Source organism: Protopterus annectens, chromosome 5.part1, assembly GCF_019279795.1.
Source record: "Protopterus annectens isolate FY-2018-M chromosome 5.part1, PAN1.0, whole genome shotgun sequence".
NCBI classification, from domain to species: Eukaryota; Metazoa; Chordata; order Ceratodontiformes; family Protopteridae; genus Protopterus; species Protopterus annectens.
This window is the reverse complement of record NC_056736.1, coordinates 207,006,826-207,033,245: the sequence shown is the minus strand read 5'-3', so window position 1 is coordinate 207,033,245 and position 26,420 is coordinate 207,006,826.

Here is a 26,420-nt window from a genome sequence, read left to right as displayed (position 1 = left end):
GGCCAGATCGAGGTAGACTCAGGCTGTATGAACTGCCTTACCTTCATCCACTGCTCTGGTGACTGACTCAAAGAAGTCAACCAGGTTGAGCAGGCATGATTTAACTTTCACAAAACCAAATTGCCTGGGATCTAGAGTTTGGAGATTTCCCTATATCCCTGTTAATTAGGTCCATGATGATGCGCTCCATAGCCTTAATTATCAGACTTGTCAGGCTAACGGGGTGATAATTTCCAGGGTCTGTAGTTGCTCCTCCTTTATGGAGAGGAATGACTGTAGCAGTGTGCCATTCGGTAGGGACAAATCCTGAGGTGAGTCTGTGAGTGAACAGAGCACACAGATGTGGTGCCAGTTCACTTTGTAATTCATGTAGAACACAGCAGAGGATATTGTTGGGTCCCATTGAAGCTGTATTCCTGGCCTTGGACAATGCAGCTTTAACCTGTACTGCAGTAATGCTAGATGCCTGGCACTCTTCCGGTATTGAAATTGGTCCTTTGGGGGGGAGAGCGGTAAAGTTGGCACTCAATCTGTCGGCCAGTATGTTGGCAATATCTGTTGGCTCAGTATAGGAGGTACCATTGTGCAGTAACTCAGAACAAATCTGGATATTGCCATGGAGATTCTTCATATAACTATAGAAGGCTTTGTGGTTGTTTTTAGTGTCTGCCACAATTCTGCCTTCATAGCTGGCTTTGGAGGGTTTGATGAGAGATCGCAACTTTTTATTGAGGCTAATAAAGGCATTTTTCCAGTCTTGGGACTTCACCTTTTTCTGAAACAGTTCCTTCTGCTGTAGAGTTTATTAATGGCATGCAACCACCAGACTGGCTTCCTTTTTTTGGAGGAGAGCATCTTGGTTCTGTTGGGAATGGCTATTTCCATGCATTTATATACGTGTTCATACAGTGCATTGGTGTATGATTTGTCAGGAATGCATCTATTTTCCATTGGCATGGGTGCCATGAAGTTTGCCACTTCTGTTTTTAGGAGTCCAAATTCAGCTTTGGAGAAGTTGTTCATGGTGGATACCTTTGCAGGGGGTGTGGGTGAGATGTGGATTTCTTGGGTGATTAGTTTGTGGTCGGATCTAACTAGGGATGAATTGACTATTGCTGTAAAGCAACAGTTGCCCATGTTAGTAATAACCAGGTCAAGGATGTTGCTTCCTCTGGTGGAGGTAAGAATAAGCTGGTCCAGGGCATTGGAAATGATGAATTCCAGGAAGTGTTGGGCCAATGCATTGGTGCATGAATAGTTTTCCCAGCTGATGGAGTGGTAGTTGAAGTCATCTAGTACGAGAGTGTTGGGTTGGATCTTAATAGTTTCAGGATGCTTAGGAAAGTGGATTGAGAGTCTTGGGACATGGTTGGGGACCTATAGCAGGTTACAACCTGAATCACCATCTTACTTAATGTTAGTTGTACCTGGAGTATCTCAGATGTGTTATGCTGGGCAACTAGTCTGGAGGTGTGCATATCCTTTATGAATATGGAGACACCACCACCTTTGAATTTTCGGTCCATGTTCTGGGGTTGAAAGGTGTTGAATGAGTTATAGCCTGGTAGTCCAGGGGTGCTTTCTGCTACTTTAAACCAAGTCTGCATTACAGCACAAATGTCAATGTTCTCCATATGGAGGAGTGCTTCGAGTGAGTGCATCTTGAGATTTAGACTTCTAGCATTGAGCAGCATGACCCTCAGATTGCATTTAATTATAGCTTTTACGGTGGTAATTTTGACAACTGGATCCCAGATACAGTCATGGGAGGACTTGTCACCCCATGACTGCATCTGGGATACAGTCATGGGAGGACTTGTCACCCCACCTTTCTCTAAGGAGAATGACCCAAAGTGACATAGTTCCTGAATGGTCATATCATTTTCTGTATCAGTGTATGAAAGTTTATGGGGTGTAGATGTCTTGTGCAGTATAGCCCTGTATGAAACATTCTTGTTAACAAAGCAAAATATCTATGAATGCATGAATGCACAAAATACATGAAAAAGTAAAGCTCCATATGAGTACACGCTACTTAATACATATTCCAACCCCCACATGCAACTACCAAACAGAGAAAATAATTAATAAAAAAGATTCTAAGATAAAAACATTTCTGTAACTTTGCAGTACATTTAAACATTAACATAAATAATATACATCTTTCAAGGAAAAATAGATAATTTAAAGTGATATCCACTTTTGTGGATGTTAACCTGGTATACATCACAGGCTTAACACAATTGTTTGTGCTAATAATGCAAAAAATATATAGCCTTGCTAATAAGTAATACTGTACTCTGCACTGAGTAGTCAGCTTCCCAAATTAAACATCCTATTAAATGTCAATATTATTTAGAAGCATTTTTATGGGTCAAGAAATAACTGATATACATAGCTTTGCCAACAGCTACTGAGAATAATGCTGATAATAAATTGAGAGTTGTATTGTAAAATTCAATCCATCATTAAAGTTAAAATGCATTGTGTATAAAAAACAGCAACCTTCCTTTTACAGCAAGTCAGTTGTTAAAATAGCAACGAGTTTTCAAAGCAACTTCTCTGTATCCATACAGTGTCTTCTTCTACAATACAAGTTCCTTACCTACATGGTTACCTTTATATAAGCAGATGCATCCCGCTCAGCACTGAGTATGCAAATGAGATGTGAACTCATGAATTCCACAATTTGCATTAATGGCACAGTAGGTAAACATGGTGTAAAGGACCTACGTAGTTTCATGCACGCATCATAGCAGTGCAAGTATAAGCATTTAGAAGTGTTACCTGTCTAAGTCTTGCAAGTGTGAATGAATAGGTTTGACTGTAGGAACAATCAGAATTTCAAAGTCAGTCCTCTTTGATCTACACTTACTGAGGGTATATCAGAGAGCAGAGACTTACAAGAAAGTCTGTGAGTACATTTATTGCCGTAGGAGAGCAACATTCCTAACTATCTTATGAATTGCTTAATACCATAGTTTGTGCCTCTGAATACACTGTATCTGCAATTCTAAGGAAGTATATTACTCATTAAACATATATCAACTACAAGGCAAATCATATACCAGTCTGTTTACATAAGCCTATATATGAGAATGGTGCTCTGAAAAAAAAAAAAGAACTGCAGTGTTGCATTTTTTTTATTTTATAGTGTGTGAGGAAAGATTACCTTAACTGTTGCCAGTACTGCAGGCATCAACACATCTAACTACAAATTACACAAGACTACTTTCATAACTTGGTTCTGTTGCATCTGCAATATTAATTGAATCTATGTCACATCCTGAATACATGTAACCTCATTTTTTTCTTCACAGTCTAATATATGCATCAGTGGCACAGAGTGATAAAAATTGCAAGTGTGTGTGGTAGGAATGCCCTGGTAACCCGGGTTTCAAATACAGAGAAGGTGCTGTTTGTGTGCACATAATATTTTTTAAGGAATATATGTTCATGTGCAAGAAAACAAAGTTGAGGTAACATCAAAACTGTGCATTTTAATAACTGGCTTCCTTGTTTTAAATATTTTTTTCTTTCCCCTTAATTGTTTTCACATCCTTTGCATTGCATTGCTTGACTGGCAGTGAAAAAAAATGAAACATTTATTTTGGACTACCTTATGTAGAGCAGATAAGGTTGGTACTAGTGAGTGTATGTTAGTTCTCTGAAAAGTACTCATTAAAGAAAATTTGCCTGTTAGATAACCTGTTGTATGAGCTGGTGTCTGTTCCCTTTTCCATTGTTTGGAATTACTTACAGCCCTAATACAGTGTGCCAGAAGTTGCAATTCTAGAGACATGAGAAGGATGAATGTGTCACTGCAATGTAATTCCTGCTCTGGACATTGATATGTATACCTTTGATTTATATAATTTTTGTTTAATGTTTTGCTATTTTAATGTCTTTTCCAGTTGTGTTCTGCTCAGCAGCACACAAGGAAAAAAGTGAAAATTTTAATTTCAGATGCCTTCTGTGGTGAAAATGATCCTGGCACCATTGCAGAGCTGTCAGCACTCTGTTTAGTACTCAGTAACTAGATTCCATTTGTCAGCTATCTCTGTCACACAAGCTGTACATGAAGTGAGTTTAGAGAAATAAGACCTGTGATTTAGGGTTTCAATCCATTTTGCAGATATATTTTTAGGACTGGATTCAGAATAAATACTGACACCCAATGTTGTACATGAAATGAACAGGCTAAAGTTTGTGATACACATTAAAAACTCTTACCTGCAGTCCATGTGAATTTATGGCGCAAAGATATTGTTGCTATTTTTTTTACTGTTTCTTTTTTTATTTTTGAATATGATAATTCATCAAACATTACATAAATTTAAAATGAAAGAAAAAACATATATACAGTTTTACAAACTATAAATTGCAAATATTAACTATATACATTAGTGTCTATACAGGCAAAAGCTTTTTACATTTAAGAACATTGTGAAGAAACAAAAAGTTATTTCATTTTCTCAAATATTGCTAACATTTTCATCCACGAGTTATAAAGTGATGTAGGTCTGCTTGTTCTGTTCTTCAGTGTAGAAATTTTCATATGTCCAACTGTTAATGACAATTTTCTAAATTTCTTAAATGTGGGAGAAGTCATACTTTTCCAGTGAATGGTGATAATTTTGCATGCTACTGCCATCAATGACCATAGTATTTTGAAATCTCTTTTGGCACACAATTTGGAATGGGAAAGTTGAATAAAATCATTGATTTTGTTAATTGATAATTATCATTAAAGCAATTTGAAGAAAATAATTAATATTCTTCCAATACAGAGTGAGACATTTGCATTCATAAAAATATGATACCAGCCAGCTCTTATCTTGATTGACATCTCTAACATTGATCTTCACTAGCAAATATTTTGGTTAGTTTATGTGGTGTATAAAAACTTCTGTTTAAATATCTCCAAGTAAATAATTGTCAATATAATGATAATGTTGTTTGTTTTGAGGATCTTAAGATAATCTTTTTCTCTTCTTCATTAGGAGGGTGGTTGTTTATCTGTAAGTAATAATTCCAGTATGCTTCTGGGTAATAGATTTTTCTTTTCTTAATAATTATAAAATTAATAATAACTAATTAAATTAATAATTAACTAATTAAATTAATAATAACTAATAAAAATAAATATTTTGGTTAGTTTATGTGGTGTATAAAAACTTCTGTTTAAATATCTCCAAGTAAATAATTGTCAATATAATGATAATGTTGTTTGTTTTGAGGATCTTAAGATAATCTTTTTCTCTTCTTCATTAGGAGGGTGGTTGTTTATCCGTAAGTGATAATTCCAGTATGCTTCTGGGTAATAGATTTTTCTTTTCTTAATAAGTTTATAACTATTAGATAGGTAGCCTTTTCCTTGATAAGGTTGTTTTGTGATTATAATAAAATAATCAATGAATTTAGGAACATTTTGTCTTTCTGTTGTTTGCATTTGTTCTGTTTTGTTTATAAGATATTGTCTTCAATTTTGCAGGAGCAACCATGAATCATTATTTATATTATATGTGTTAATAATTTGTTTATTTGTTAACAGTTTTTCTTGTTCTACTAGTTGATACCAATAGTTTATTGAACTTTTCTTTAATGCATTTATTTTTTGTGTTTGGAATGTATCAAGGATAGTGGGTATAAAGGCTATAGGTAGAGTCAGAAAAAAACAAGAATTAATATTTGGGACTTTGTTTATATGTGTTTTAAATGTTTTTAGGGTAGTATTTATATATTTTGATGTTGTTTTTATTTTTTCCTACTAGGTGATTATTTAATAACCAGATAAGGGGTGATGGTATAATAGTTAAATAATCTTGTATATGACTTTAATTAAGTTCTAAATAGATCTGTTCATGTATTTGTTTCCATATAGGGATGTAGTGAGTATTTAACTATAAGGTTATATTTTTGACAACAGATGATAAAATGTAAGCCTCGATGTCAGGTAAATTAATTCCTCCTTCTTCCCAATCTGGTAAATGCTTATTTAAAGCAATTTGGGGGTTATTTGGCAGCCATAAGAAGTTTAATATCATCTTGTTAAATCTTTGGATGACGTATTTGGGAGAAGGCAATGAGAAACTTTGCATTATATATAGTACTTTGGTAAAATATTTGATTTAATAAGATATAATCTGTCTCCCATTGTAAACATATATTTGTTCCAGTTAGATATTATTTGCTCTATTTTATCTAGTTTTTTTTAATTAAATATAAGAGAATCAGTTAAATCTTGAAGTAGCTCTATACCTAAATACAGTATTTTTTTGTCTACTGCTATAAATTTGGAATATTCTTTGCTTATATATTTCTTTTTGGTATTGCATGATAAGATTTTTGTTTTGTTTTCATTAAAGTGTAAGTTTGAGACTTTTTCAAAATCTTTTATATTATTGAATAATGCCTGTAATGATTTATTTGTGTCTGAGAGGGTTAGAGGTATGTCATTAGCAAAAATCTGTAATTTAAGGTTTAATGTTTTATTAATGCATATTCCTTTAATGTTATTATTTGATCTAATTTGATTTGCAAATAGTTCTATTATTAATGCAAATAGCAGTAGTGATAAAGGGCAACCCTGCTTAGTTCCCTTTTTGATTTGTATAGGTCCTGACCTATATGATCCTAATTTAATGTATGCTATAGAGTCTTTATATAATGATTGAATGAGAGTGTTGAAATTTATGGGGGCGTTATATGTATTTAAAGCTAATGTAAGAAAATTCCAGTTAACTGAATTAAAACTTTGTTAATATCTAGGGAAATTATGTTTAAATCAAGATTTATATGTTTAGTATAATCAATAAGTTATAAGATTCTTTTAAGATTGTCATAGGTATTTCTTCCCTTAATAAAACCTGTCTGGTCTTCGTGAATTAACATGGGGAGAAAGTGTTTGATTCTGTCAGTATATATTGCCATGAACATTTTGTAATCTATATTTAATAATGATATTGGTCTATATGATGAACATTGTTTCTCATCTTTGTCTGATTTAATTATTGGGGATATCAATGAATATTTCCAAGAGGGTGGGATATTTAAATATTGTTTAACTAGTTATATACTTTTAAAAGTAAGGCTATAGCCTGATTAGGTATTAACAGCTACATTTCAGGTAATATATTATCTGGGCCAGGTGCTTTATTTACTTTAAGTGTTTTAATTTGTGATTTCAATTCTGTCATTTGGTAGTGGATTTTGTGAAAAGGATGGACATGGGTGTGTTGAATACGTATTTTAACAAGAGGGAGGAGCACAGGGTGACATACAAGAGTGGAGGAAGATGCACACAGGTGGATTATATCTTATGTAGAAGGGCCAGTCTGAAGGAGATTGGAGACTATAAAGTGGTGGCAGGGGAAAGTGTAGTTAGGCAGCATAGGATGGTGGTTTGTAGGATGACATTGGTGATCAAGAAGAGGAGGATGAGTGTGAGGGCAGCACCAAGGATCAAATGGAAATTGAAAAATGGTAATTGTGAGGTGATGTTCAGGGAAGAGTTAAGACAGCCACTGGGTGGCAATGAAGAGTTACCAAATAGCTGGGTAACTACGGCAGAGCTAGTAAGAGAGATGGCTAGAAAGGTGTTTGGTGTGACATCTGGAAAGAGGAAGGAGGACAAGGAGACCTGGTGGTGGAATGAAGAAGTACAGGAAAGTATACATAGAAAAAGGTTGGCGATGAAAAAGTGGGATTGTCAGAGAGATGAAGAAAGTAGACAAGAGTATAAGGAGATGAGGTGCATGGCAAAGAGAGAGGTGGTAAAGGCTAAAGATAAGGCATATGATGAGTTGTATAAAAGGTTGGACACTAAGGAGGGAGAAAAGGACATGTACCGATTGGCTAGACAGAGGGACCAAGCTAGTAAAGATGTGCAGCAGGTAAGGGTGATAAAGGATAATAAGGGAAACGTACTCACAAGCGAGGAGAGTGTGTTGAGCAAATGGAAAGAGTACTTTGAGGGGCTGATGAATGAAGAGAATGAGAGGGAGGGAAGGTTGGATGATGTGCAGATAGTGAATCATGAAGTGCAATGGATTGGCAAGGAAGAAATAAGGATAGCTATGAAGAGGATGAAGAATGGAAAGGCTGTTGGTCCAGATGACATACCTGTGGAAGCATGGAGGTGTTTAGATGAAATGGCAGTGGGGTTTTTAACTAGATTGTTTAATGAAATCTTGGAAAGTGAGGGAATGCCTGAGGAATGGAGAAAAAGTGTTTTGGTACCGATTTTTAAGAATAAGGGTGATGTGCAGAGCTGTAGTAACTACAGAGAGATTAAATTGATCAGTCACAGCATGAAGTTATGGGAAAGTTTAGTGGAAGCTAGGTTAACAAGGGAGGTGATGATTAGTGATCAGCAGTATGGTTTCATGCCAGGAAAGAGCACTACAGATGCAATGTTCGCTTTGAGAGTGTTGATGGAGAAGTACAGAGAAGGTCAGAAGGAGTTGCATTCTGTCTTTGTGGATTTAGAGAAAGCATATGACAGGGTGCCTAAAGAGGAGTTGTGATATTGTATGAGGAAGTCAGGAGTGTCAGAGAAGCATGTAAGAGTGGTACAGGATATGTACGAGGGTAGTGTGACAGCAGTGAGGTCTGCGGTGGGAGTGACGGATGTGTTTAAGTTGGAGGTGGGATTACATCAAGGATCAGCTCTGAGCCATTTCTTATTTGTAATGGTGATGGACAGGTTGACAGACGAGATCAGACAGGAGTCCCCGTGGACTATGATGTTTGCAGATGACATTGTGATCTGTAGTGGGAGAAGGGAACAGGTGGAGGAGACCCTAGAGAGGTGTCGATATGCTCTAGAGAGAAAAGGATTGAAGGTCAGCAGGACTAAGACAGAATATATGTGTGTGAATGAGACGGAGGATAGAGGAATGGTGAGGATGCAGGAAGTAGAGGTGGTGAAGGTGGATACGTTTAAATACTTGGGATCAGCAGTTCAGAGTAATGGTGAGTGTGGAAGAAAGGTGAAGAAGAAAGTACAGGCAGGATTGAGTGGGTGGAGAAGAGTGTCAGGAGTGATTTGTGACAGATGAGTACCAGTAAGAGTGAAAGGGAAGGTCTGCAAGAGGGTAGTGAGACCAGCTATGTTATATGGATTCGAGACAGTGGCATTGACAAAAAGGCAGGAGTCAGAGCTTGACGTGGCAGAGATGAAGATGAGTGGACATGCAGGTGGTTGGTGTGACAGAGCAAGATGCAGAGGACAGGAAGAAATTATCTGCTGTGGTAATCCCTGACAGGAGCAGCTGAAAGAAGAAGAATTCTGTCATTGTAATTGATTTATTTGTGGTGTCTATTTGTTCTTGTGTTAACCTAGTGAGAATTTTATTTTCAAGGTAATTTCTTATATCTTTGGTTGGTATTTTTTGAGAATTTAAAGAATTATCCAAGTTATATTGTTGTCTAAATGCTTCCAGAATGCCATTCAAGTCTGTTACTTTTTTTTTTAGTATTAGGTATATATATTTCTTAATTTGTTTGGAGTTGATTATTTCTTTTGTCTTATTTGCTAATTGCTTTTGATGTTTTGGCTTTGTGGAATAAGAATTTAGTTTTATCTTTTCTAAATTAATCATAATCTTATGATGTAATAATTCTGTAGAGTTATTGTTAATTTGTAATAGTTCTTGAGCTGAATCTGTTTACTTTTTGAACTTCCAGCTTCAATTTATCAGCTTTCTCTTGTAATTCTATCATTTCTTTATTCCAGGTTTTCCTTTTATTAATATACCAAGATAATACTTTCCATAAATATTTTAATGAGCCCCAAATATATATTTCTGAGATATCATCTGTTGTATTCAGTTCAAGAAAAACTTTAATTTCTTTTTCATAGAACTCTTTAAATTCTGTTAATTTTGTGATGTAAGAGGGTATTCTTGTGATGGGATTTGTAGCTATGTGATTAACTTCTATGTCAAAAACTAGTGCATTGTGATCAGATAGTGGACAGTTTATTATTTTAACTGTATCTATTTTTGTTAAATCATTAGATATATATATCCTGTCTATTCAAGAGTTGGTTTTATACCTATGAGAGTAAAATGAATAAATTAATGAGTCTGGATCAGCAAAATCATTTATGTATTTTAAGCACATTGTGTCTGTGAATTTTAAAAGTGCCTTTGATATAGGTAATTTTCTTATTGTGGTCTTTGAGTCAGTGTCTTTATCATTTGTTATACAATTAAAATCTCCTGCTATTATCAGGCTACCTTTAGTTAAGTGAATTATTTATTCAAAATGATGTTTAACTGTTCCTAGTCCAAGTCCTGGTATCCAGTATAAATTTATTAAAGTATATACTTTTCTATGTAATTCTATAGACACTAGACAAAACATGCCAGATGTATCGTAATAGGTGTTGATTATTTTGGGAGATATGATTTCATTATGAATTAATATGGCTATCCCTCTTTTCTTTTGTTTATATTGAGAGCTTATTAGTACAGTATAATTATTAATATATATACCTTTTATATCTATATCTAACAAGTGAGTCTCTTGTAGGAATACTATTTGTGGTTTATGTAAATTTATATATTTGAATAAGATCCTTCTCTTATTACTATTGTTCAGACCATTAATATTTATGGATAAACATTTCATATTTTACTTTATGTCTGTTTTATATAAAAGTATGTGGAAATAACTTTGTCTCATGGTTTTGTTTTATAAAAATGTTTTGATTTCATATTGTTCAGATATGTATTGAGTATTTTACCTGTAGACACTGAACCATTATAAAAAACAAATGAACTATTAAATTTATTATTTCAACTTGTATAATACATTCCCTTTCACTATGAGGTAATGTACCTCTTTGCCTGGGTAGTAATATTATCCAAGCAATCCTTCTAACCTCGTGAATAGTATTTAGATTAAGCTCTCTTTGACCTCAAAATCAATAACATATTATTTACATAACTTAAAAGAATATAATCAGTTAGCAGATAAATATATAATAATGTGCATAGAAATATTGTTATCTACAACTCTAATTCTTTATAACATATTTAGCATAGTAATAATTTTTTAAATTTAAATATAAGTTTGTTTTCTATTCAGGATTCAAAAGGTAACATTTTAAAATTAGCATTCATTGTTACTTCATAGTCAATTAGTAGTTTACATGACATTCAATATAATACAGCTATTTTTAAATCATAATAAAGATATTCCAGTACTTTTATATGAAGCTTGAAGTAAATAGTTAAATCAGGTTTCAAATTAATTTATATATTCCTCCCCCTCCTTCAAATTATTTAGATACATTAAAATATCTTTGTTTTGTCTTATAGTTGTGACAGAGCAAAATAACATTAGTAATAAACTTCCCAATAAATATTTCATTCTGTATTAAAATATTGAATATATTTAAGAAACATCTTTATAATCCCCCCCCCAATATATTATGTCAGATAGAATATGTCATACTTCAATCATTAATATTAAAACAAAATTCATAAATGAGTTAAAAAGTACTTTAAACTATATATTTCAAAATTAGATAGTTATAGTATGTAGTCTCTATATAGAGTACTTTATTCATTTTCTTCTTCAAGCAAATATTTCAGAGAAGAAATATTATAAAATAATAATTTCTTCCTCTAATAGATTTAAACAGCTATTGTGTTTACATCAATTGCATTTTAGTTTGTTTACATTTTTCCTCCATTCACAAAACAGTAAACTAATCAATTTTGTATCATAAATCCATTCTTGCTGTTTATTGATGTAATATATATTTAAATTCATTTAAAATTTTAGTTTTCTAATCAGTTGTTAATGAGTCTCAAAATGCATCTGCATATCAATAGAAAAAACAACATCAAAGAACAAATTAAACATTAGATCAGTTAAGCTATGTCAAAGTAATACCTTTATGTGCGGTTCCCATTGGATTTAATATATGGATATCCCAAATGAAGTCTGTAAGTATATACTTGCTAAGTCAAATAACATGAATTTTGTCCTTTCAGTAGCGTGGGTCAAATGACCAATAGCTGTCAACAACAATGAAAGGGCTAAGTCCTTATGACTGGTATTGTTAACATTGTTGTTAATCCAAATAATTAATATTAGAATCTAAATACTTTGACATAGCTAAAAATGTTCATATTAACCATCTTAACCATAAGAACCATTAGTAATTGGATAGTGTAGTATATGGCTTTGTGTTTTTATGTGTTTTTTCTTCCTTTCCCCCTTTTTTCTCCTTTTCAAATAAGTATAGTAGATTCATGGAGTTCTAAAGATATATATTAAATCTAGAGATAGGTGAATAATATATATGAGCATATATAAGAATAAAGAGTGATGTGACTGAAGTAGAATCCGTTCATTATGCAATTATTGTACATAGAGGTAGAGATATGAATCTGCGTTCTGAACATAATATTATAAAAGATGGTGATAGAAATCCTCTTTTTAGTGATATAACTGCAAATATCTTGTACAAAAAAAAAAAAGCAAACTCTCCATTTTGGCAGTTTAGTATCAAGAGCCTGTGTGGTCAAAGAAACAGCAAGGCTTAAACAAGCCATTTCCTCTTTTCATGGAATCAGAGACATCTGTATTACTAAAGGGCAGATTTTCTGACTACTCATGCAGATCCTGAGACTGATATACAAAACAAAAGGTAGCCTGACATACAAACATAAACCATGTCAGTACTGATTTATTACAGTTCTAATACAATTGAAACAGAAGCTTTCTGTATAAATATTCACCGATAACATATAATTATTTACAAAACACTATCCAGACATTTTGGCAGTATCTCTTTTTGTTGCTAGCCTGTTATTGCAAAAATTGGGAGTGAAGCCAACAGTTAATGAGGGATAAATACCAAAAATCTGGTACATATTTTAAATATTGCTATGTATATTGGATAGTACACATTTGCATTGTCTACTCCCTGATTTTTGTTAAATGGAGACAGTGTTGGCAATTATCACAGATGATTTATTGTGACCCCATCACCCCTAAACCAGTCGCAACAGTTGCTTGTGTCACATAACTCTAAAGTAAGCGCAGACATAATACATTAACACTGCTTAATATATAGCCACGTGTGTTTCAGTTACTGATTTACCATACTGCTCATGTTCCTCTTTCCCCACAAGGATAAAACACTTCTTGTTTAAGAGGAAGAATAAAGCTATTTAATAGGAACAGTTAAACCTGTCGATCAGCAGACTTAGACATATTACTAAAACAAGTATTACCTCGGCTCTGCAAGCCTCTTTATGAAAGTTAACATCACCAAAAAGTAAAGTTTTTGCAGCATCAAGAATAGATTACAAATACATAGATGTAGGGTGATGTGTATTTTCTTTAAATAAAATAGTATTGGATGACATATAAAATTTTAATTTTAATAATCCTAAAAAAAAAAAAAACTACATAAATGCATGCTGCCTTTAAACAGCTACTATACTAGAAGTAAGTTCAGAACCACAGGGTCTGACAAGCAATGTTTTTCAGGCTCCCACACAATACAGCAGAATGTTATGATCGCGCACTCAAGAAAAACTCTGTCTCACTTTGTTTCTTAACTGACATTCGAACTGTCACTGCATACCTTTTAACCAATTACAAATTAGTGCAAGGGAGAAGCCCAGAGTAGCTCACGCATGTTTAGAATTTTTTGTCCACCAATACTAATGAGGTACAGTTGCAAAACAAAATTGGAGGACACATCGTTGCCATAGCAACACAAATCTCAGCAGTCTTCAGTACGTAACAACCTACGTAAAGCCTCTATGAAAGGGAGCAGAGACAACAAGTAAAGTATCTAAGATGAACAACAAAATGACCATAACCCACAATTATGCATTTAGTAAATGCGCCTCAGTCCACATCAGATGCCAGGGGATGAATCCTTGAGCCACAAAGCTCAAATAAAAAAAAAAACAGACTCGGCGTGAAAAGTGTCAAACCGGCAACACCAAATGGAGGGTCAGGTTCCCCTCCATCTCTTGAGCTGCCCCGCAGAGTCTAATGCATCCATTAGCCAGAAGCCAGAAGCACTCACATACCAGCGGCTGTAGTTGTCAAAAGACTCCAACAGAAAATGTACAGCTCATGAATTTTAGATCAAAAATATAGGGCTAAACTGGAGGCAATGTGTAAGTTCAGAGACCGTCACATCCATGGACCCATGGGTCCAACAGTCTCAGCTTTCTAATAAAAAGCAGTCAGAATGGAATAGTGAGTCCAAGATAGAATATAAGGAGAATGCATTTGCAGTTTTGTGCAAAGCTATTCCCGTCAACAAATATTGGCTCATCTGCCAGACAAAGTGGATGAGGCAAGATACCACCAACAGGAAGACAAAAAACAAAGCTACAGTTCTTAAGCTAACATAATGAAAGGTCTGAAAACTGATGGAGGGCACTCCACTAGATGGTCAGAAAAAGACATCTTTGCTTTCCTTTTTTTCAAATTGAAGACAGAACTCCCTTCTCCTCCCCCATAGGCAACAGAAGGACCAATTAAATGTATTTTTGCAGAGTGTAATACATCACTAGTGATATAATAATAAGTGTTTATGAAAACAGAGCTGTCACTTTAAGAAGCTAGCTCATTTCTGCATTATTCATCTCTGCTTCATGATGGTATGATGCTGTTTTTTAAGGGACAATGTATGTAAGCAAAAGAGACATTTCAGTCAGGATATGATGTCTGTAATGCTAGTGATGGTTTATAAACATTGTAAATAGCTTGAGAACCAGGCAGGAAGGAAGAGTGATTTTATTTCCCTTTCTATAACAAAGGTAATGTTCATGCAACTATTATGCACTGTTTGCTATTTACTTTCATAACAGTTTTGTTAAATAGTAAAACATAGAATTAATAGAAATATTTAGTTGCTCATTCCTATGAATGCCCCACCCCCTCCTTTTTTTAACACATTTAAAACATATTTAAACCTGTTTTGCTTAGAAGGGCATGTAATATTAAAAACTAAACATTAAGTAAGCATTTATCATGAGACTGTATCTAAAATATTTACATATCAATGGAAGTACATTTCTAACTGTTAATGCCCTAAATGTTTTATATGTATGGAAATCTCTATATATTGTCATATATTTTATCAAAAAGTATAGAAGTAAGTAATAAAAGACTTTAGGATTGCATTTGTTCAGTTGCTTATAAATCAAATAGTAATTAGTAACTAACTGTAAAGGCATACCTGTTTTAAACTGATTTTTTTTCTTTTTGCTTGCTAATCTGAAATCACTGCTCATGTTTTAAGATCATGTAAAATATTTATGTTTATTTGTCCTTCAGTTTTTTTTTTCTTTTGTTCAACAGTCTTCCAGTTGCTTACTTCTGCATTACTTTTTGGTAAACAGTCTTCCAGTTGCTTACTTCTGCATTCCTTTTTGGTATACTATTTGTCCATAGATTCTTCTTATGTTAGTATGTTGCTGTTGGAGTGATATTTTATTGCTGAATCCACTGTTTCAAAGATTTTTATTCCCTCTCGGAGAAAGATTCTCAGTCTTGCTGGAAACATAAGATTAGTTTTTCAGTTGTTTCTTCTTTAGGATTTTTATTATTGATAGGAATTCCTTTCTTTTGGAAAACACTTTTACAGAATAATCATTGTCAAATCTGATTAGAGCATCTTTATATTTGATGGGTGAATTTGCCCAGGCATGTCTTAGGATAAGGTCTTTGTCTTGGGTAGAAAAAAGTCTCACAATAATGGATCTTGGCTTATTCTTGATTGAAGAAGTAGTTTCAGAGGCTGTTAATGACCTGTACACACGTTCTATGCCATATGAAAGGGCTTCAGGCAATTTCACTGTATCTGGTAACCAAATGGTAAGAAAGTTTATTATGTTGTCCCCTTCTGTTTTCTCTGGTAAACCATATATCCGGATGTTGTTTCTCTGTGTTCGATTTTCCATATCATCAAGTTTCTCTATTAAATAAGTATTCTGCTTTAATAAGAATTCTGTTTGATGTTCCTCTGTTAATAATCTTGAGTCAATGTCATTTAATAACTCTTCCATAAGTGAAATTTGCCCTTTCTGTTGTGTAAACATTTTCTGAAGTTGTTCAAGTTGTTGTGAGCATTTCTCCTTGAAAGCATCTATTTTGTTATCCATCTTATCAGTTTTGATTGTGAGTTCCTGAATATTAGAAATAATGAGTGCAGTTCTTTTTTGATGGTAGAGTCCTGAGCTGAATTCTTAAGGTGACTCATGATGTATAGCTGATTGTGTTGTTTTTCCAGTAGTTAATTTGACAGGAAATATCCAAAGATAGTCAATGCAATTTCTTCTGTAGATGCTCCTGGGTGATATAAAGATATTAGTAATAACATTTTCCTCAAATTGTTCCTTATTTCATAAATTTCCTGTCAGGAATAGTAATGAGGTAAGAGAGCTGAGAGAAAGTGCTGTTACCAGATCAGCATCTTGGCCACGCCCCAATTGTTGCTATTATTGATGTAAACTTACTTCTTCTCATTAGTAATGACAGTATGTGCTAAGGATGTTGTGATGAATAACATTTTGTAGAGTGTGCTAACACAAAAACTGGAACATGAATAATGTGAACATGTTTCATATATACTGGAGAACATATCCATATCTCATAATTATTCATCATGATAGTTATATGATATATTGGAAAGTTTGATTTCTTGAGGAATTGTATGTACTGCAGTAAGAATGACCTCCTGTCATTCTCTATGCATCCCCTTTCAGAGCAACTGACACTACATGAAATCCTGATGGTGTGTAACGTAAATGCTACTTGTGGGTTTAAAGAAGATGTGCAAAGAATGATTTTGTCATGCTAATGCTATAAAAGCTTTGTTCCTTGTTACATATATCCAGTAAATTTGTTACTTTGTAATACCATGTAATTTTTATATGCCCTTTGCATTTGCACTCTGTATGGCTGTGAGCAAACATTGTTCAGTTCCTGAGGAAAACAAGTGAACAGTTTAATTTGGGTTGCATTATGTAGTGCTAACTAGCTTGGGGCTGATGCACAGACATCCACTGTTTGGATAGTACTCAGTGAAGATAACTGTGACATAAGTTATAAGTAAAGTGAGAAGTGAGTCTACAGAAACAAGACAGATGATGCAGGGTTCGAGTCCAGTTAACTGCTAGTTTTGCATGGGGGGGGTGGTTTGAATACATTTTTACACATATTTTGTCATGTCATTGTTTTGTTGTTTAAAACTCAACTACTCTCAGTATTGCTAACAACATGTAAGCAGTTTTCTGCCCCTTTCATATTATTTGGCATTCTTTTAGTGCCCTTCTTAGGTAATGCCAAGAGGTCAAAGCTACCAACATGAAAATTTCATCAAAACGCAAATTAAAGATCATGTTGCTAAACATGAAACTGCACTCATTGCAAGCATTCTTAACCCTGTAAGATGCTGACATTTGTGCCATCACAGAGACCTAGAGCACCCCAGCCATACCAGGTTACACATTCTATCATGCATTTAGACCCCAAACTGTGGGCAGCAAAGCAAAAGGAGGTGAAGTTGCCATATATATTAAAGACATACACACATCCAGGCTAGTCAAACAGTATGACACATAGGAAACACTCCAAGTGCAGTTATCCATTGACTTCTTCTTCTTTTTCTTTTGGCTGCTCCTGTTAGGGGTCGCCACAGTGGCTCATCTCTTTCCATTTCTTCCTGTCCTCTGCATCTTGGTCTGTCACATCAACCACCTGCATATCCTCTCTCACCACATCCATGAACCTTATCTTAGGCCTTCCTCTTTTCCTGTTACCTGGCAGCTTCATCCTTAACATCTTTTTCCACAATATACTCTGCATCCCTCCTCAGCACATGTCCAAACCAACATAATCTTGCCTCTCTGGCTTTGCCTCCAAACCTTCCAACCTGGGCTGACCCTCTAATATACTTATTCCTAATCCTGTCCACCCTCATCATACCCAGTGCAAATCTTAACATCTTTAACTCTGCCACATCCAGCTCTGACTCCTGCCTTTTTGTCAATGCCACTGTCTCCAACCCATATAACATAGCTGGTCTCACTACCCTCTTGTAGACCTTCCCTTTCACTCTTACTGGTACTCGTCTGTCACAATTTACTCCTGACACTCGTCTCCACCCATTCCATCCTGCCTGTATTCTCTTCTTCACCTCTCTTTCACACTCACCATTACTCTGAACTTTTGATCCCAAGTATTTAAACTCATCCACCTTCGCCACCTGTACTCCCTGTATCCTCACCATTCCTCTATCCACCCTCTCATTCACACACATATATTCTGTCTTAGTCCTGCTGACCTTCATTCCTCTTCTCTTTAGAGCATATCTTCACCTGTTCAGGATGTGCTCCACCTGTTCTCTACTCTCACTACAGATCACAATGTCATCTGCAAACATCATAGTCCATGCAGACTCCTGTCTGATCTCGTCTGGCAACCTGTCCATCACCATTGCAAATAAGAAGGGGCTCAGAGCTGATCCTTGATGTAAACCCACCTCCACCTTAAACACATCCCTCACTCCCACCGCAGACCTCACCACTGTCACACTATCCTCGTACATATCCTGAACCACTCTTACATACTTCTCTGACACTCCCGACTTCCTCATACAATACCACAACTCCTCTCTAGGCAATCTGTCATATGCTTTCTCTAAGTCCACAAAGACACAATGCAACTCCTTCTGACCTTCTCTGTACTTCTCCATCAACACTCTCAGAGCAAACATTGCATCTGTAGTGCTCTTTCCTGGCATGAAACCATACTGCTGATCACTAATCATCACCTCCCTTCTTAACCTAGCTTCCACTACTCTTTCCTATAACTTCATGCTGTGACTGATCAATTTAATGCCTCTGTAGTTACTACAGCTCTGCACATCACCCATATTCTTAAAAATCGGTACCAAAACACTTTTTCTCCATTCCTCAGGCATTCTCTCACTTTCCAAGATTTCATTAAAGAATCTAGTTAAAAAGTCCACTGCCAGTTCATCTAAACACCTCACTGTTTTCACAGGTATGTCATCTGGACCAACAGCATTTCCATTCTTCATTGTCTTCATAGCTATCCTTACTTCTTCCTTGCTAATCCACTGCACTTCATGATTCACTATCCGCACATCATCCAACCTTCTATCCATCTCATTCTATTCATTCATCATCTTTCCATCTGCTCAACACACTCTCCTTGCTTGTGAGTACATTTCCCTCATTATCCTTTATCACACTTACCTGCTGCACATCTTTACTAGCTCGGTCCCTCTGTCTAGCCAATTGGTACAGGTTCTTTTCTCCCTCCTTAGTGTCCAACTTTTCATACAACTCTTCATACGGCTTATCCTTAGCCTTTGCCACCTCTCTGTTTGCCATGCACCTCATCTCCTTCTACTCCTGTCTACTTTCTTCATCTCTCTGACAATTCCACTTCTTCTTCTTCGCCAACCTCTTTCTCTGTATACTCTCCTGTACTTCCTCATTCCACCACCTGGTCTCCTTGTCCTCCTTCCTCTGTCCAGATGTCACACCAAGCACCTTCCTAGCCATCTCCCTTACTAGCTCTGCTGTAGTTACCCAGCTATTCGGTAACCCTTCACTGCCATCCAGTGCCTGTCTTAACTCTTCCCTGAACTCCACCTCACAATTACCCTTTTTCAATTTCCATCATTTGATCCTTGGTGCTGCCCTCACACTCCTCCTCCTCTTCTTGATCACCAATGTCATCCTACAAACTACCATCCTATAATGCCTAACTACACTTTCCCCTGCCACCACTTTACAATCTCCAATCTCCTTCAGACTGGCCCTTCTACATAAGATATAATCCACCTGTGTGCATCTCCGTCCACTCTTGTATGTCACCCTATGCTCCTCCCTCTTGTTAAAATATGTATACACCACAGCCATGTCCATCCTGTTCACAAAATCCACTGCCATCTGACCTTCTGCATTCCTTTGCTTAACACCATACCTACCCATAACTTCCTCATCCCCTCTGTTCCCTTCACCAACATGCCCATTGAAATCTGCTCCAATCACCACTCTCTCACCCTTGGGTACAGTCATCACCACTTCATCCAACTCACTCCAAAATTTTTCTTTCTCATCCATCGCACACCCAACTTATGGAGCATATGCACTAACAACATTCATCATTACACCATAAAATTCCAGCTTCATAAACATCACTCTGTCTGCCACCCTTTTCACCTCCAAAACACTCTTAGCATACTGTTCCTTCAGGATAACTCCTATGCTATTTCTCCTCCCATCCACACCATGATAAAACAATTTGAACCTGCCTCCGATACACCTAGCCTTGCTCCCCTTCCATCTGGTCTCTTGCACACACAATATACCAACCTTCCTTCTGTCCATCATATCAGCTAGCTCTCTCCCTATACCAGTCATACTGCCAACATTCAAAGTTCCAAACCTCACTACCACAGTCCTAGCCTTTACCTGCCTTCAGGCATGCCTTCCTCCTCTTATCCTCCTTTGGCCAACAGTAGCCCAATTTCTGCCAGCACCCTGTTGGCCAACAGTACTGGTGGCGGTTGTTGTTAACCTGGGCCACAACCGATCTTGTATGTACATTTGTACTGTTGTTCGCATGTATGATTTGGCAAAATTTAATGCCGGATGCCCTTCCTGATGCAACTCTCCCCATTTATCCAGGCTTGAGACTGGCACAAAGAAATGCACTGGCTTGTGCATCCTCAGTGGCTGGGATAGTTATCCATTGACAAGACCCCTACTCAAATCATAGCTAGCTACAGCCCCTCAACTTTGACTCAATTAATTTTCTCAATGCAGATGTCTTGGACCAGCTTGTCAACACTCCTACAAGAGGTGATAATATTGGACTTGGTATTAACTAACATGAGGAATCATTGCAACATCCCAACAGTGTCATCCTCCCATGTAGGGTCTGACCAGAAAGCGGTCACTTTTGAAGTCACCATCTCACCCGAGCCCCCACCCCCAGCTAAGTTCATACAAAAAACTTCTCTAAAGCTGATTACAACCTCCTGATGTAAGGTATATATAGCTTCACCCCTCCCCCATAGGAACTGGCACATATGTCCAAACCTGTACCAAAGTACTATATGAGCAGTTGGAATACCCGGCAGGACCAAATCATCCTCCTCAAAAAATTGTAAACCTGTGTGGTGGACATCTGCAATAAATTAACTCTGCAATAAAAGTTAAAAATTAGTGTCCATGACCAAGGAGGAGCAGGTGCCTAATTGGAAGCAATCTATCCTGAGGCAGAACAAGCAAATACGAGCACCAGTGAAATCCTCCAATGTAAACTTTGAGTCCAAACTGGCCACATCTACTAAAAACAGTCATAAGGCCTTGTTCAGATATGTCCAAAAATCTCAAAGGAAGCACTCATATCTGCTTAGATCTGGTGGTCAAGTACACCACATATACAAATGCCTTAGATATAGCCAACCTGCTGGCAGACAGGTTCAGTGAAAACTTCACCCTCTCTGCCCACTCAACAGTAAATCAGGAAATCCACAGTACCTACCCCCACCCCTTATCTCTAGGGAAAAAGTCACTGGTGCCCTTTCAAAGGCCAAAAATACAGCCTCAGTGGGACCCGATAACATCCCATGCAGCATCCTACATGAACTCAGGCAGGAATTTGCAGCACCATTAGGCATCCTATTCAGCCAAAGTCTGAGTACTGACTTTGTCCCAGCTGAGTGGAGAACAGCAACTGTCATCCCTTTACACAAAGGTAAGGCATCCACCAATCCAGGAAATTATAAACCCATCAGCATAACTAGCCTGATCTGCAAGGCCATGGAACAGATTATCATGGACCTATTTAACAATGACATTGGCAACCTCCCAACACTCAATCTGACAGTTTGGTTTCATCAAGGAAAGGTTGTGCCTGTTAAATTTGGTCAACTTCTTTGAGATAGTCATCAAAGCAATGGACAAGGGGAAGATGGTACACAGCACCTACCTTGACCTGGCCAAAGCCTTTGATACTACTCCCCACTGGTATACTAGATAAGCTTTCTCAACTGGGCATCAATCCATATGTTACCAGATGGATAGAAAACTGGCTCACTGATAGAACCCACATAGTCAAAATAGGGAAAGCCACCTCAAGCAGTAGACCTTTAATGAGCAGTGTACCCCAGGGTTTGGTTTTGGCCCTCTGTTGCTTGGGATGTACTTTTCTGAGGTGCAGGCCGAAACCAGTGGGCTATGGCTGACCAAGTTTGCAGATGACTGCAAGCTGGGCACTGTCATCAATAATGATTTTTAAACAAAATGCATTTATATTTATTAATAATTAGAATACATGTTTCACTACATGTATGTGTTATTGATTTTTTAGTTTTATGATTGAAAGTTGCTATTGCATAATAATGGGTACAGTTTATGTTTTAATTTAACTATGGGATGAATTTGAATATTTTGTCTACACTGTTACTTTAAAATAGGATCCACCAGTGGAATTTTGATCTGACTGGCGGCTCTTGAACATGTGATACTTTGTTCCTTGTATTTAAAAACCTTTTTGAACACCCGTATATTTTTCTGTTCATTGTAATACTATTTCTGAAGAAGTTACCGCATTTGCAGTGACGATAAGCGTTTCAAGTTTACAATATTAATCTACACCTTTTGCAAGTTTTCTACTTTGGACTATAGGACTTGATTTTTTAAGTTTGTCTTGTGCTTCTTCATTGGATACCGGTTTATTTTGTGTTTTTGTTGATGGCGCCTGGGGGTCCTAACAGTCCAAGCAGTCCTAGTCTGTTCGGTTCCACACAACAACAGACAGATTTAATGAATGTTATAGCGTTACTTAATGCACTGTCTAAATGAGTGGATTATATCACAACTCATTTGGAATCAACTAATGGCCAGCATAGTAGGGCATTGCAGTCTAGCAACAGCATGCCTGGGCTTCATGATCAAATACAAGGGAATACTAATCACCACACAGTAAGTTCTAACTTGAATAATACTATTCCGCTAGCACAACATTTGGGCCAACGTGCTAGAACTAATAGTTTGAATGTAGTACAAACTGGAGAGCACCACCACGTAATAAAATCTTCTTTATTTAAAATGACAGAATAAGCGCTTTCGCGTGCTTCCACAAGGCACGCTTCTTCAGATTCAATGAACAATAGTAAAAATACATTCTTTATATCCACAAGCATTATTGAAATTAGGAATTAATTAACCTATAGTGATGGTTATTCACTTTTTCAATTAGTTATGGCAGGGTGTAGCCTGAAAATAATTAGCTACATGTTTTTAAAAAAATCAAGTTAAAGTGCCAAGCTTATAAAACAAAGAATGTTTACTATTTATACAGCCATTAAATACATCATTCTTATAGTTAGTAAACTATTTCTAAAATCTGGTAGGTAAGCTCCATATTATGAAAAGCCTCTATATACACAAAACTTAAAAAAGTTTAGTATATGCATACAACTGCTCCCTAAAAATTACTAATCTTAAGATATATACATATCATATTGCAGCCTATATACACATCTAACGAAAGAAATATAGCTAATTAAATGTTGAACACCATCATTCCATTCACAGCCTCTATACTAAAACAACTCATAACAATCCCATATAAAGATGCTTTTTTATATAAAAATATGTGCTAAACTATCATCTGTACAACATATAATAACAATAAACAGATAAATAACTAAGTAAATAAATAAATATATATTCATATGAATTCAGAAAAAAGAGTTCTTCATACAGTATGAAATGTAATGCTGAATGCAGAACTAAAAACTGAATAATAAGACTGAAGGAACCATATACAATAGACAAACATTTCATTTTATATTAATACTTTCGTCTTTTCAAATGTGATCTAATACTCACATATACATTCAAACCTGGAGGACTTTGAGCTCTAAATTTAAAGATCCAATTTAATTCTAAGTTCTCAAGGTCATTAAAGTTGTCACCTTTTCTAGTATTTATTCCTTTCTTTTGTAAAACTCTAAAGAGAAACTTATGTTCTGGATAGTCTACAATATGTTTGGCTAAAGCATTCTTTTTGTCAGCTTTTTTGATAGCATAAATATGTTCTTGTATCCTATCCCTGAGCCTCCTTGTGGTCATGCCTATATAAAAAGCCGGGCATGACTCACAGGTGGCCAGGTATATGACATTGCTATCCTCGCAATTTGCAGTGCACTTAAATTCAAAGTTAAATAATAGCTCAGAGTGGAAGAATGTCTTATCCTTAGATATCCACTCACATGAACTACACTTCCCACAAGAGTGGGTTCCTCTAGTGTTATTCTTGAATGGATTATAGGGTGTCAATGATCTGTGCAGTTTTTCATCACATAATATCCGTTTCAGGTTCTTTGAATTCTTATAAACAAAATTCGGTCTTACACCAACCAATTGTTTAATATCTTCATTTGTTGTCAGGATAGGCCAGTTCTTTGAAATAACTTCTGTTATATATTTATTATCACTTGTATATGTAATAATACATCTAACATAGTCTGAATTTATTTTTGAAGGGTTTATATAGTTACTTCTAGATGAAAAATTCCAAGTCCTTCCTATATTAGAATGACTAGAGTACTTTTGACCCCTAGATATATCTTTCTCTTGTATAAACGAATCTTTAATATTTCTGACCATGTCTGGGTTATATTTCCTATCCTGAAACATTTTTTCTAATATGTCAAATTCACGATGCCTGACATTGAAATCTTGACATATTCTATCTACCCTTACATATTGACTCTTTACTATATTTTTAAAAATGAATCTAGGGTGCATGCTGTCATATTGCAACAAGTTATTTCTCCAGCATGCTTTCCTGAATAAAGATGTCTCTAATCTCCCTTGTCCATCCTTCTTAATTTTTAGATCCAAAAAATCAATTTCTGAGAGAGAGTATTCAATTGAGAACTTTAAAAAGTCTGTAGTCATCTCTAAATCTACTATAAAACTTTTCAATTCTTGTATGGTTCCATCCCATAATAGAAGTATATCATCTACAAATCTGTGATAAAAGAGTATCTTCTTATAACTGGGGTGTGTGAAAAGATTTGTAGTCTCCCAATTATATACAACAAGATTTGCATATGTGTTGGCGCAGGGGGTGCCCATGGCCACCCCCCACTGTTGTATATAGAAGTGTTCATCAAACATCATAACATTCTTAGTCAGAACAATTTCCAGTAGTGTATTAATTAGAATTTGTTCACTGTTAGTGAAACTACCTTCCTTGTTTAATATGGATCTAATGGCTTCCATACCATACAGATTAGGAATTACAGTAAATAGACTCTTAACGTCTAATGTGACTAGGAGATGTGTTTCTGTGACCTTGAAATCTAATTTCTTAATATAGTCAATCAATTGGTATGAATCTCTTAGAATTGTGGGTACTGAAGATACTAATGGTCTTAATTTTTTCTCCAAAAATATAGAAAGATTTTCAGTTACCCAATTGTGTCCAACCACAATGGGACGCATAGGAGGAGGTATCTGTCCCTTATGCATTTTTGGAAGACCTTTTAAATAAGGTATAGTAGGATGTTCAATCAATAAGAAAAGATAAAAATCATAACTGATTTGTCTACATAACAAAAGTTCATTCAATTCTTGATGTACCTGAAAGATCAGGCCTTGAACAGTTACTTCATCTATTAATTTATAGGTAGTATTATCTTTAAGAAGAAGTTCCATATACATACAATAGTCCTTTCTGTTCAGTAACACTAAACCCCCACCTTTATCTACTGGTCTAACCACCACATTGTTATTCTCAGTTAGACGAATCAATGAGTTCCATTCTTCCTGCAATAAATTATGGAACAAATGTAATGTACCCTTATTATACTGACTATAATATTTATATAAATCATTTTCACACAATTTAATAAATGCATCAATACACGGATGAGACACTGGTGTATACAGGCTTTTCCTTTTGAAACCTTCAAACATATATTGAGTATTAGAGACTATGTCATGACTTGAAGCATTTTTTACATTTTTAAAAGATAATTTCAGCGCAATTTTACGAGCAAATGCTCTTAAATCTGTTAGCAAATCAGAAATCTTACTTATTTGTGCCGGTATATAACTTAGGCCTTTGTTCAACAGAGAAATATCCACATTATTCAAAATTAAGTCCGATAAATTGTAGACCAAATTGTTTAGTCCTTCTGTCGTCCCCTCTTGTGCTGCGGTTCTCCTGAGAACTTCCTTTTCCTTCTTGTGCGACTTTCCGATCTTCCTCTTGAGCTCCGTCTTGCACGCACTGGTAATGGCAAAAAAGACTCAATGTTGGTCTGTTGAAGCTTCGGTCTCGCTCCCAGATCCACCTGCTGC